Source organism: Oryctolagus cuniculus, chromosome 20, assembly GCF_964237555.1.
Source record: "Oryctolagus cuniculus chromosome 20, mOryCun1.1, whole genome shotgun sequence".
Classification (NCBI taxonomy): domain Eukaryota; kingdom Metazoa; phylum Chordata; class Mammalia; order Lagomorpha; family Leporidae; genus Oryctolagus; species Oryctolagus cuniculus.
The window spans coordinates 31,049,041-31,058,784 of record NC_091451.1 but is presented as its reverse complement, the minus strand read 5'-3'; the positions used below and the strand labels follow the sequence as shown (position 1 = coordinate 31,058,784).

At 38.2% G+C, this 9,744-nt stretch overlaps 1 pseudogene; it reads right to left on the bottom strand.

Annotated features, from left to right (window-relative positions):
- Window positions 1-1,035: 1,035 nt before the first annotated feature.
- Window positions 1,036-1,518, bottom strand: LOC108178619 (PEST proteolytic signal-containing nuclear protein-like; annotated as a pseudogene).
- Between the last annotated feature and the right edge of the window lie 8,226 nt (window positions 1,519-9,744).

Here is a 9,744-nt window from a genome sequence, read left to right as displayed (position 1 = left end):
CCTGCTCCCAAGCCCTGAGCTAGAAGCTGAACTGTGCTACAAGCTGACTCAAATAGTACTTTTATAAATTTTCTACATTCTACTAAAGCAGGATGTTGGTAGTGCTTATGAGAGAAGCACACAAAAATTTTTACTCCTATATCCATTTTTCCCCAAGAGTATTAATCCACTCAAACTACTGGGTAGTACATCTGCTTTCCAATAAGTGAGATTAATCTTTTAATTATTTCTAAATGATTCACCAACCTGTGATGATGCTACCTTAATAGACATAATTGGCTTAACTATCATTTCTATTAAAGGTAGCCTGAAATCCTCTGCCTAGTGGCGCCGGCACACCAGGTTCTAGTCCTGGTCGGGGCACCGGATTCTGTCCCGGTTGACCCTCTTCCAGGCCAGCTCTCTGCTGTGGCCAGGGAGTGCAGTAGAGGATGGCCCAAGTGCTTGGGCCCTGCACCCCATGGGAGACCAGGAGAAGCACCTGGCTCCTGCTTTTCGATTAGCGTGGTGTGCCGGCCTCAGCGCGCCGGCCGCGGCGGCCATTGGAGGGTGAACCAACAGCAAAAGGAAGACCTTTCTCTCTGTCTCTCTCTTTCACTGTCCACTCTGCCTGTAAAAAAAAAAAAAAAAAAAAAAAATAGCCTGAAACACAGACCTTAAATGTGACTGTACAATTTTGTCTTCCTTATTCTAGGAACAAGTCTGGGAATTAAGGTAAGACCCAAAGAAATTTGTCTAGGGAAAATGAGGTGAGAAAAAGACATCTTCCAATGATTTTTTATTTATTTTTTATTTTTTTACCTTTTCTGATTTCATATCTGTAACCTTTGGAAACTAATCACATGAAAATATAAAATTAGCAAGTGTCTGAATCTGTGTATAAAACATAAATTACCTCTAATTCCAAAATCTCATTTATTAAAGTACCACTCAATCTTAAAGAAAATGAAAAAAATTGGCTTACACCATTCTTTAAAAAAGAATGTTCCTTTTAACTTTACACCCACCCCACAGCTCAATTTTGAAACATATCAATTAATTGTTTTGGTCATGGACGTTTCCCAGGTGAGATTTTATGTTTTGCTCCTATAGCTTCTGGTTATCAGGAAATCCATGCTTTCCTTTACTGAAGGAATTTGCTCCTGCTGATGTTGATATATCCCTTCTAATATGCTGTCTTCTCATCTTTGCTTCTGGAGGCATTTTCTCTAGTTCACTGTCTTCATCTTTATTAAAAGCCACTGCTACTCAAAGGGTTTTTTGGAGCAAGAGTCAGAACAGTTTCTTTAGGGTTATTTGATCCAAGTTTGAAGGATATGGCTGATGCTTTCTTTGACATCTGACTACCTGCGGCAAATCCAAACTCGGAGATCTTTGTAGGTTTTGTTGGGAGGTCTGCAGCTTCTGCAGCTGATTTCTCCAAAATGCTGCAGCTGGAGCTTTCCCGTCCATTAGTCCAGCTGCTCCAGTTCTCGGGGGCTTTTCAGGCTTCTCTTCTCCTGCCTTCCCATCTCCCATTTTCCCCGCCATGACTACTTCTCCTGGTGTTTATTACAGTTTAGGAATGAACCAGTGAATTAGATTCTAATTGCTCCAGTGAACCAGAGTCACCCAGGAGTGTTTAAGAAAGCTGAATCTGGGGACCAACATCCCGTAATTCTGATTCAGAAGGTCAAAGGTAGGAATCTGAATACCTAACAAGGATTTTGGTAATTCTGATGGTAGAGGTCTCAGGATCATGCTTTAAAGAACTCAGCTTTAAATAAATGAAAGCTTTGATATGTTACCTAACCCCAGCTTCCTTTTAAAAATAACCTTTGCGTTAGAGAAGCTCTAAAGTGATTATCAAGGTCTTGAAGACAGTAGGTAGTTGACTCATCTTCTGTCCCATGGGCACTAATTGACATTTATCCCCAGCATAGTCACTTCCACAGCCCACACATTTAATGATGGCACAACCCTGTGGTTAGAATCTTCATAAATAGAAATATACACAGCGGTGGTGGCCTTTTATTTATACACTAATTTCAAAGAGAATTCAGAGCAGTTAGCTGTGTGCAGTCTGTTTACTAAACAGAGTTTAAGCAATGGGCATAGACAGGATCCTTTCAGCTTAATATCTACCAGATGATTAAAAAAGGGAGCTTCCTGTTCACAACCAAGCCAGCAAAGCAGTAATACCTGTAAAATAATTAGGGTACAGCATGTGCTTAATTTATTCCAAACATTGCAAGATTTTCACATTAGCATTAATGGCTTGCTTATAGTGAAACCCTAGAGGCCACATAAAATAATGGGAGGCTCAAAAATTGTAGCTAAAAAGGAAGTGTTAAAAAAAATTGCTCATAGTTAATGTTTGTGGTGTGCTCCACCAAAAGATTGTGGTTCAATGTTCACATTGTTCTCTCCAGACAGTACTAATTTGTTTCCAATTAAAAGAAAATCGATCGCAAATGACTTCACAGGGCAGCCTGGTTAAAAGAATAAAACCTAGCTTATAATCTTGCCTTAGGAGCAGCAATTTTGCCTCAGGGCACGAATCTAGCCCTCAGTTGTACAGTGGAGCTGTGTCTAAAGGGAAGAGTTCGAGTTACTCTGGTGATGGAATTAATTGGGCTGCAGAATGTAGTTATTATCCTCTATTTGGGTAGTCTGCAGAAGCTTATAGGTCTTTGTGGTGGATAGGGTTAATAAATTTCATCTCAATGCATATTGAGTAATTGTTAATGCTTACTCTCATTTTTTAAGAGTATGAAACTTTCTGCCTACCCCTTGTCATGAGATGGTAATTGTTTCCTTGTGATCCTCAACTCTGATATGTAGACAATGAGCTATGAGGCGAGCATCTGATGAAGAGGGGACAGAGAGAAAGCAAGTTTTCTGAGTGATATGATAAAAGTTGCTGAAGACCTGTGATTCTCTCCCACTCCTGACAAGTAAAAGTTGGGAAATACTTCTCATTCCTCATATTTGCATTAAAGTCCTGGAAGCAACAGAAATTAGGATTCACCATCTGAAAAGGGAAATGCTCTTGTATTTCAAAAATTTGAACACTTACAAAGTTTAGCTCTCTTATATTCATTTAACTGCGATACATAGTGAGAAGAAACTGAGACCTTAATAAACTTGAGTTATTCCATATTCTTCAGAGAACATATTCGCCAAAGTATGAATGGATGTGTGCTGAATTAATTAGTCCTACACATTAAGAGCTATTGGTTGAGATAATGTCTTTGAGATAAGAAGTAAATTGTTTCTAATAAGAACAATCCATTGAACTGATCAAATTCTGGAATGAAATCAACTCAAATAGTTGTTCCCCTGAGCTCTCATTTGCTAGTAAGGAGGACTGTGCTTGTATCAAAAGAAACAAACCCCAACTCAAACTTGTTTAAGCAAAGCAAAAGAGATTATTGGAAAAAAAAAAAAGATCATAGGGGAGAATGAGAACTCTACTTGTCTAATTTCATGAGCATGTATCATAAGCTTCCTGAATCTTTATAAATGGCAGAAGTTATTACATACTATGGGACCAAATAATTTTATAATATATATATATATATAATAAAATTATTGTCTTAAATTGCATTTCTCCAACAGTTAAATTGTGTTAGGAAAAAAAAATAACCAAAACATCGAAATAAGGCAAACATCATGTGGCATATCTTGTTGATAGTATAAGGAGAATGGAGACACCCAAAGCTCTCTTTCCTATTTTGGTTAAAGAACTCAATTAAATGAGTTTACACGTTAATATGCAGATTTTAGCGCAAGAGAGATATAAGTAATTTTTGTGTAGTAGCAAATAATCTCAGTTATGATTTATTGCCCTCTAGGACAATAATCAGTTTTTTAAATCTAATCTTGGCAATTTTATCCCATTTCTTTTTAAAATTTATATGCAGTATTCACAAACACTTTTTAAACTGATGTCATTATCTTACTGGCTTTCTTACTACTAATTAATATGTTGAATAAAATCTTTGACAAGGATTCATTTTATAGTTGCACAGAAGCTAGGATTTTACCATTTTGAAAATTATACTTTAGTCACATCTAAAATGCCTTTATTGGATAGCCACTGGTGAAGCATAAACTAATTCTAGTATAAGGGTCTTTAAAAGTTACTTGCACACTGTGGTTTCCCTACATAGATTCTGTTCTCTTTGGAAAAATGGACTCATTGCTGTTGTTCAACAATCTAAGTTATTCTCATGCCTACAGGGGGTCATTAAAGTTACTGTTTTCTTTTGTTGGGACTGCTCCCAAATTCACATATGACTTACTCCCAGATTCTTTCAGGTCTCTGCTTAAATCTCACCTTTGTGGAATGGTGTTCTTGTTAATTCAATCAGGTCTTTTCTGTTACTTAAGCTGATTTAACTTTCTTCACAGCACCATCATTTTTTATATATATATATATACACACACACACACATATATATATATGTTTATCATCTGTGGCCTGTCATTAGAATGTAAACTTTATGAGTAAGGATATTATATATCTGTTCCAGATTTCCATTTTTGTCAGCATTGGTTTCCAGGCAAAGTTTATATTATTTGGCACAATATGTACTATAGCTAGTAGAAAAGCAGAAAGAAGACTGTTATCAGCCAACACAATGAAACCATATGTATGAATTTAAAATAAGCCATAGTAACAGATAATATCAAACACTCAATATGTGCCAGGCTATATTCTAAGTACAATTATTTTATGTAAGTTATATGTATACTCATGCAATCCTCTGAACTGCCACCAAGCGAAGAACTATCATTATTTCTATTTTATGGATGAAACAGTGAGACACAGGAAGACCTGGAATTATCAATATCAAATATCAGAGTGTCTTCAGTTAAACAAAAGTAAATTTTGACATCTACCTCTGACCTCTTGTTAAGTGGAATATAAGTTCCATAATGACTGTGAATCTGGTCTTTTTTTTTTCTGTTGTATTCCAAGGCCTAGGAAAGAATGCATTATATATTAACATATAAATAATTGATGTGTTAATGAATTTTTTAGGTTCACATTGTTTCTGACACTTTCCTTTATCATAGAGATATGAAAGGCAACAAGAAGGCATCTCTGAAGTCACACTTTATACCCTTGAATTTCCTTTCATACGGAAAAAAATTTAGTTTCATTTTATTGGAAAAGCAGAGAGACAGAGATAAGACAGAGATAGATATTCCATCTGCTGGTTTACTCCCCAGATGCCTGCATTAGCCAAGGCTGAGACAGGTCAAAGCCTGTAACTCAACCTAGGTTTCCGCTGTGGGTGGCAAGAACCCAACCACTTTCAGCTGCTCTGCAGGGTGCATGTGATGCAGGCATCCCAAATGGCATTTAACTGGTGTGCCAGAAGCACAACTCAGTCCTTATAATTTCTGCAAACTCAAATGCCAATTTACTTTGCCAGACTCTGGAAATATGTTGTCAGCCATGTCAAAATGAGCAGGGGTGACCTCACCCAAACACACTGGATCCTGAGAGCCAAAACTGCCTCTGGCTGGTTGGAGGTAGGCCCCTTGGGGTGTTTGAAGTAGCTTTGTTGTTCAGCTTCCCTTCCTGCCTGTGTCTTCTCTGTCAAGCCAAGAAGAAAATCTACCAATCCTAGTGAGCCAAGTAAGATGAAATTTAAAGTAAGTAGCATACTCTTATGCATTTTCACTGGCCTAAGTAGGTCCATAACGGAATCAATTGGTTTAATGAGTTTGTGTGTGAAAGAAGTAAATGTCATAATTGCAGTTTTAAAAGAAGCACATAGGATAAAATTACTTCCCAAAGGCTGACACTTCTACAGCAAAAGCCAAATCAAGATATGACCTTAGAATTTTTCAGCGTATAACCTGTTTTCTGTAAAGAAATTACCATGACAGTGCTTTAAACCCAGAAAGCTGTCAGAAATCTGATGCAAGGCTTAGTATCATTGGAGATGCTATTTTTGAAATATGCACAAGGAACACAATTTTCTGTGTTCTAGAAAAGTAACAGAAGTCACAGTTCTTGTAACAGGTGGTACTGGCAATAGGACAAACAAAGCTGAAATGAGAAAGTTGAGGGCATTTTCAAAAGCCGTTGTAAAAAAATTATTAGAAACATTTAAAAATATTCTGTGTACAACTGAAACTGAAGTCATAGAGAAGCTTTGAAGTATATATTTAATTTCTTCAGAACTTTTAGTATTAGGCTTGGCTGTCTCTTGGTCCCAGACAACCTATACAAAGGTTGGCAGAATAATTAGCACCTGGATTTCTGGGTTAAAGAAAAAAAATCCCTCCATTATCTGATTGATCCTCTGGTTTATTTTCTCTTCCTTTTTTATGGTGCCTTTTTACCCCTGCTGTGCTCAGTGGGGGATCGAAATGAAGTTAAATGAGAAGAAACAAACAATCCTAGTCTCTTTTGAATTCTTAAAGAGAAGCTAGAGTAATTTACAAATGCTGGCCTGAGATAGTGCATTTTTTGGTGCTTTTAAAATATTGATATCTATATGATTTAATATTTTGAACTTCTGTGAAAGCACTTTTTTTTTTTTTATCAAGGAAAGCATCATTTGAGGAGCAGCTTTCAAAATGAGGTCACAACAGAATATTGTCTCTATTTGAGAAAACAGACAACTCTGACTCTTTCCATTTAATAGAATAGGAAACAGAGGACAAGAAAGGATCCTTTACCTTATAGGGGCAGAAGGAATGCAAAATCTGGATCCTTCACTTCATTTCTTGTATGTGAAAATAAACAAAGACTCTCAGGTATGTACTTCAGTATAGAAGAGCAGACATTCAGGGATTTTTTTCTTCATTTGAAAGAAATGTGAATTTTTTTGAAGATGACATTGTGTTCCACGAAATTCCCAGAACATTACATGAGTATGGTCCATAGAAAAGATCATGATAAATGGTGTCAAAGATAAGCTGAACATATAATGCTTTTTCATAGATAAAAATGTAAACTAATATCTTAGAGTCCCTGGACCTCAGGTACATGGAATGGAAAATGGAATTAATTTTTCTCCAGGTGTTCTATTTCTCAGAAAATTGTGGAAATGGCTTGAGTACCTTTTATGGTACTAGGTAAAACTTTATTGGACTACAGAAAAGGAAATAAGTCTTCCTTGACTTACCTGGAGGGACTGCTCAACTTTGGAGAAACTGAACAAGAAGTAGACAAAAACGTCTAACACCTAGACTCAGGTGGAATGAAACAATGTATGGAAAGACAGAAAGGCCAAGGCTAAAAACTAAGGGAAGGGTAGGGCAACATCAGAGCAACTGATGTGGGGTAACAAAAGATGGATTTGTAGTGGGTCCAGAGGTGAACTCTGTAGAATATCAATCCACATCCTAATCTCTGGAGCCTGAGAATACCACTTTCTATGAAAACATACGTGATTAAGTTAACAATTTTGAAGGAAGTGTATCCTGGATCATACAGGTTGCACCCAGATGCAATCATATGTATCTTTACAAGAAAGACACGCAAATCTATTATGTTACCTGGTGAATAGTTAATAACAATTTACTGTCTCCTTGGGAATCACTGAGAGAATATATTTTACATGTTCTCACTTAGAAAAAACTGATTAAGTATATGAAATACGGCATATACTATTTAGAAATTTACCCTAATTGTTCAAATTACTGAGCTGCAAGGAGACTCCTGTCTATAGAGATGTGTTTAGAGTGTGAGAAACAGAAAAGCAAACAAATGAGGGGAACACGCTACACCCAGTGACTGGCAACTGTGGAAAGCAATCACCATCCGTAAAGTTGAATAACAAGAAGAAAGAGTGTTGAAAGAGCCCAGGAGAACTGGAACCAGGGAAGAGCTTCCTGGAAGAGGCTGCATTCCTGCAGATTTCCAGCAATCGCCAGATGTACAGCACCAAAGCAGAAAAGAAGTGGGGAGGAATTCTCCAGCCTCTGTCTTCCAGTTCTCTGATGAGTTCCAAAGGGAAGCTTGGGGGTTACAGATGATCAGATATGGAAACCAGCACAGGAGAATGGAGAAGGAGACGATCAAAACAGAGAGTGTTTGAACCAGACATGTTTAAATGTTTCAGAAATTTTAGTTCTAGCCCTTATAGTACCTGCTCTACAAATTTTATCTTGTTTTTATTTACATATTTGGTTGAAAAGTAAAGCCCAAAGAAAATGAATTACCAAGGTGACCTAATTTCATGTGGCTTCTCTTTCACTCATCCATAGGCCACTTAGTCTTCCTTTTTAGGAACCTCCCATTCCTGGTCCCTGCAGGTACAACTATCTCTGCCTACACACTCTTGTCTCAGAGTTCTGTGGGTCTCCCTCCTCTTGTTGAAGTCCTTCCACAAGGGTTATCTGTTCAAGTAACTTCCCTGTCATCCTTTACCCTCATTTATCTTTCTTCCTACCCTTTGACTATACTTCACAGCTCTGTAGGCTTTGACTTAGTGTTGTCTGCTCCTCCCATTACAACATAAGTCCCATGAGAGTGAACTTTGCACAGCCATGTCTTTCCAGTGCCTGTCCCTTAGTAGGTACTCAGGAAATATCATTCATTGATTTCCAGTGAAGTGGGCTCAGGATGCAAATCTGTGTGTGTGTGAATGTGTGTGTGTGTGTGTGAGATTTTGATTTTGAGGCCTATTTTCCATAATCACAGGGTAGGATTCAATGGAAATGAAAGTTAAGAGCAATGCATACTACATAGGATTATCAGTTAAAATCTTAGGAACAAAAGGAATGGTAAAATACCATAATAAAGGGGGCCGGCACCATGGCTCAGTTGGTTAATCCCCCGCCTGCAGCGCCAGGATCCCATATGGGTGCCAGGTTCTAATCCTGGTTGCTCCTCTTCCAGTCCAGCTCTCTGCTGTGGCCTGGGAGAGCAGTGGAGGATGGCCCAAGTGCTTGGGCTCCAGCACCCACATGGGAAACCAGGAAAAAGCACCTGGCTCCTGGCTTCGGATCAACGCAGCGCCAGCCATGGTGGCCATTCGGGGAGTGAACCAACGGAAGGAAGACCTTTCTCTCTGTCTCTCTCTCTCACACTGTCTATAACTCTGTATGTCAAATATATTAAAAAAACCATAATAAAGAGATGATGGGTATCCCTTATCATGATATAATAAGAAAGAGCAAGGTTAAAAAATTGATTAGAATTTTGTTTGGTTAGTTCACACACACAAATGTGTACACACACACACACACACACACACATCATCACCATCATCATCCTCCTCATCATCCTCACTCCCCACAGGCTGTTCTTTCAGAAAATTATATACATTTCTACTGACATCGAACATTCATATGCAGGTTGGGAAGATAAGCAGAGGATGGATGCACACTGTGTATCCAGAAGTGGGCTTTGACACCAGTTGGAGTTGTTCGTGCAGATTTTCCAGCCAGCTCTAAGGTGCCCGGGAGCGTCTCCCTGAAGCACTTCTCACTATCAGACCCAAAGCAAGCAAAATGGCCTGGAGATTTCAACCAAGCACTCTATAAATAACAGCGCTGGGACAGAGTGGGTCAAGGTTATACTGGGATCTATATTTTTCTCCTTTGGCCCCTTTTTGTGGTACTTTTCATAAAATGTCACCTAGTATGAATGAGACCTAAAAATATCTTTTGAGGAAGGACTACCTCTTAAAAGGGAAAAGGAGTATTTCCCCCTTATTCTTTGTATTCAAAATAATTGATGTGCCCTGACTGGAGATGCAGACAGAATAGTTTCAGTTGCCACCTTTTGTA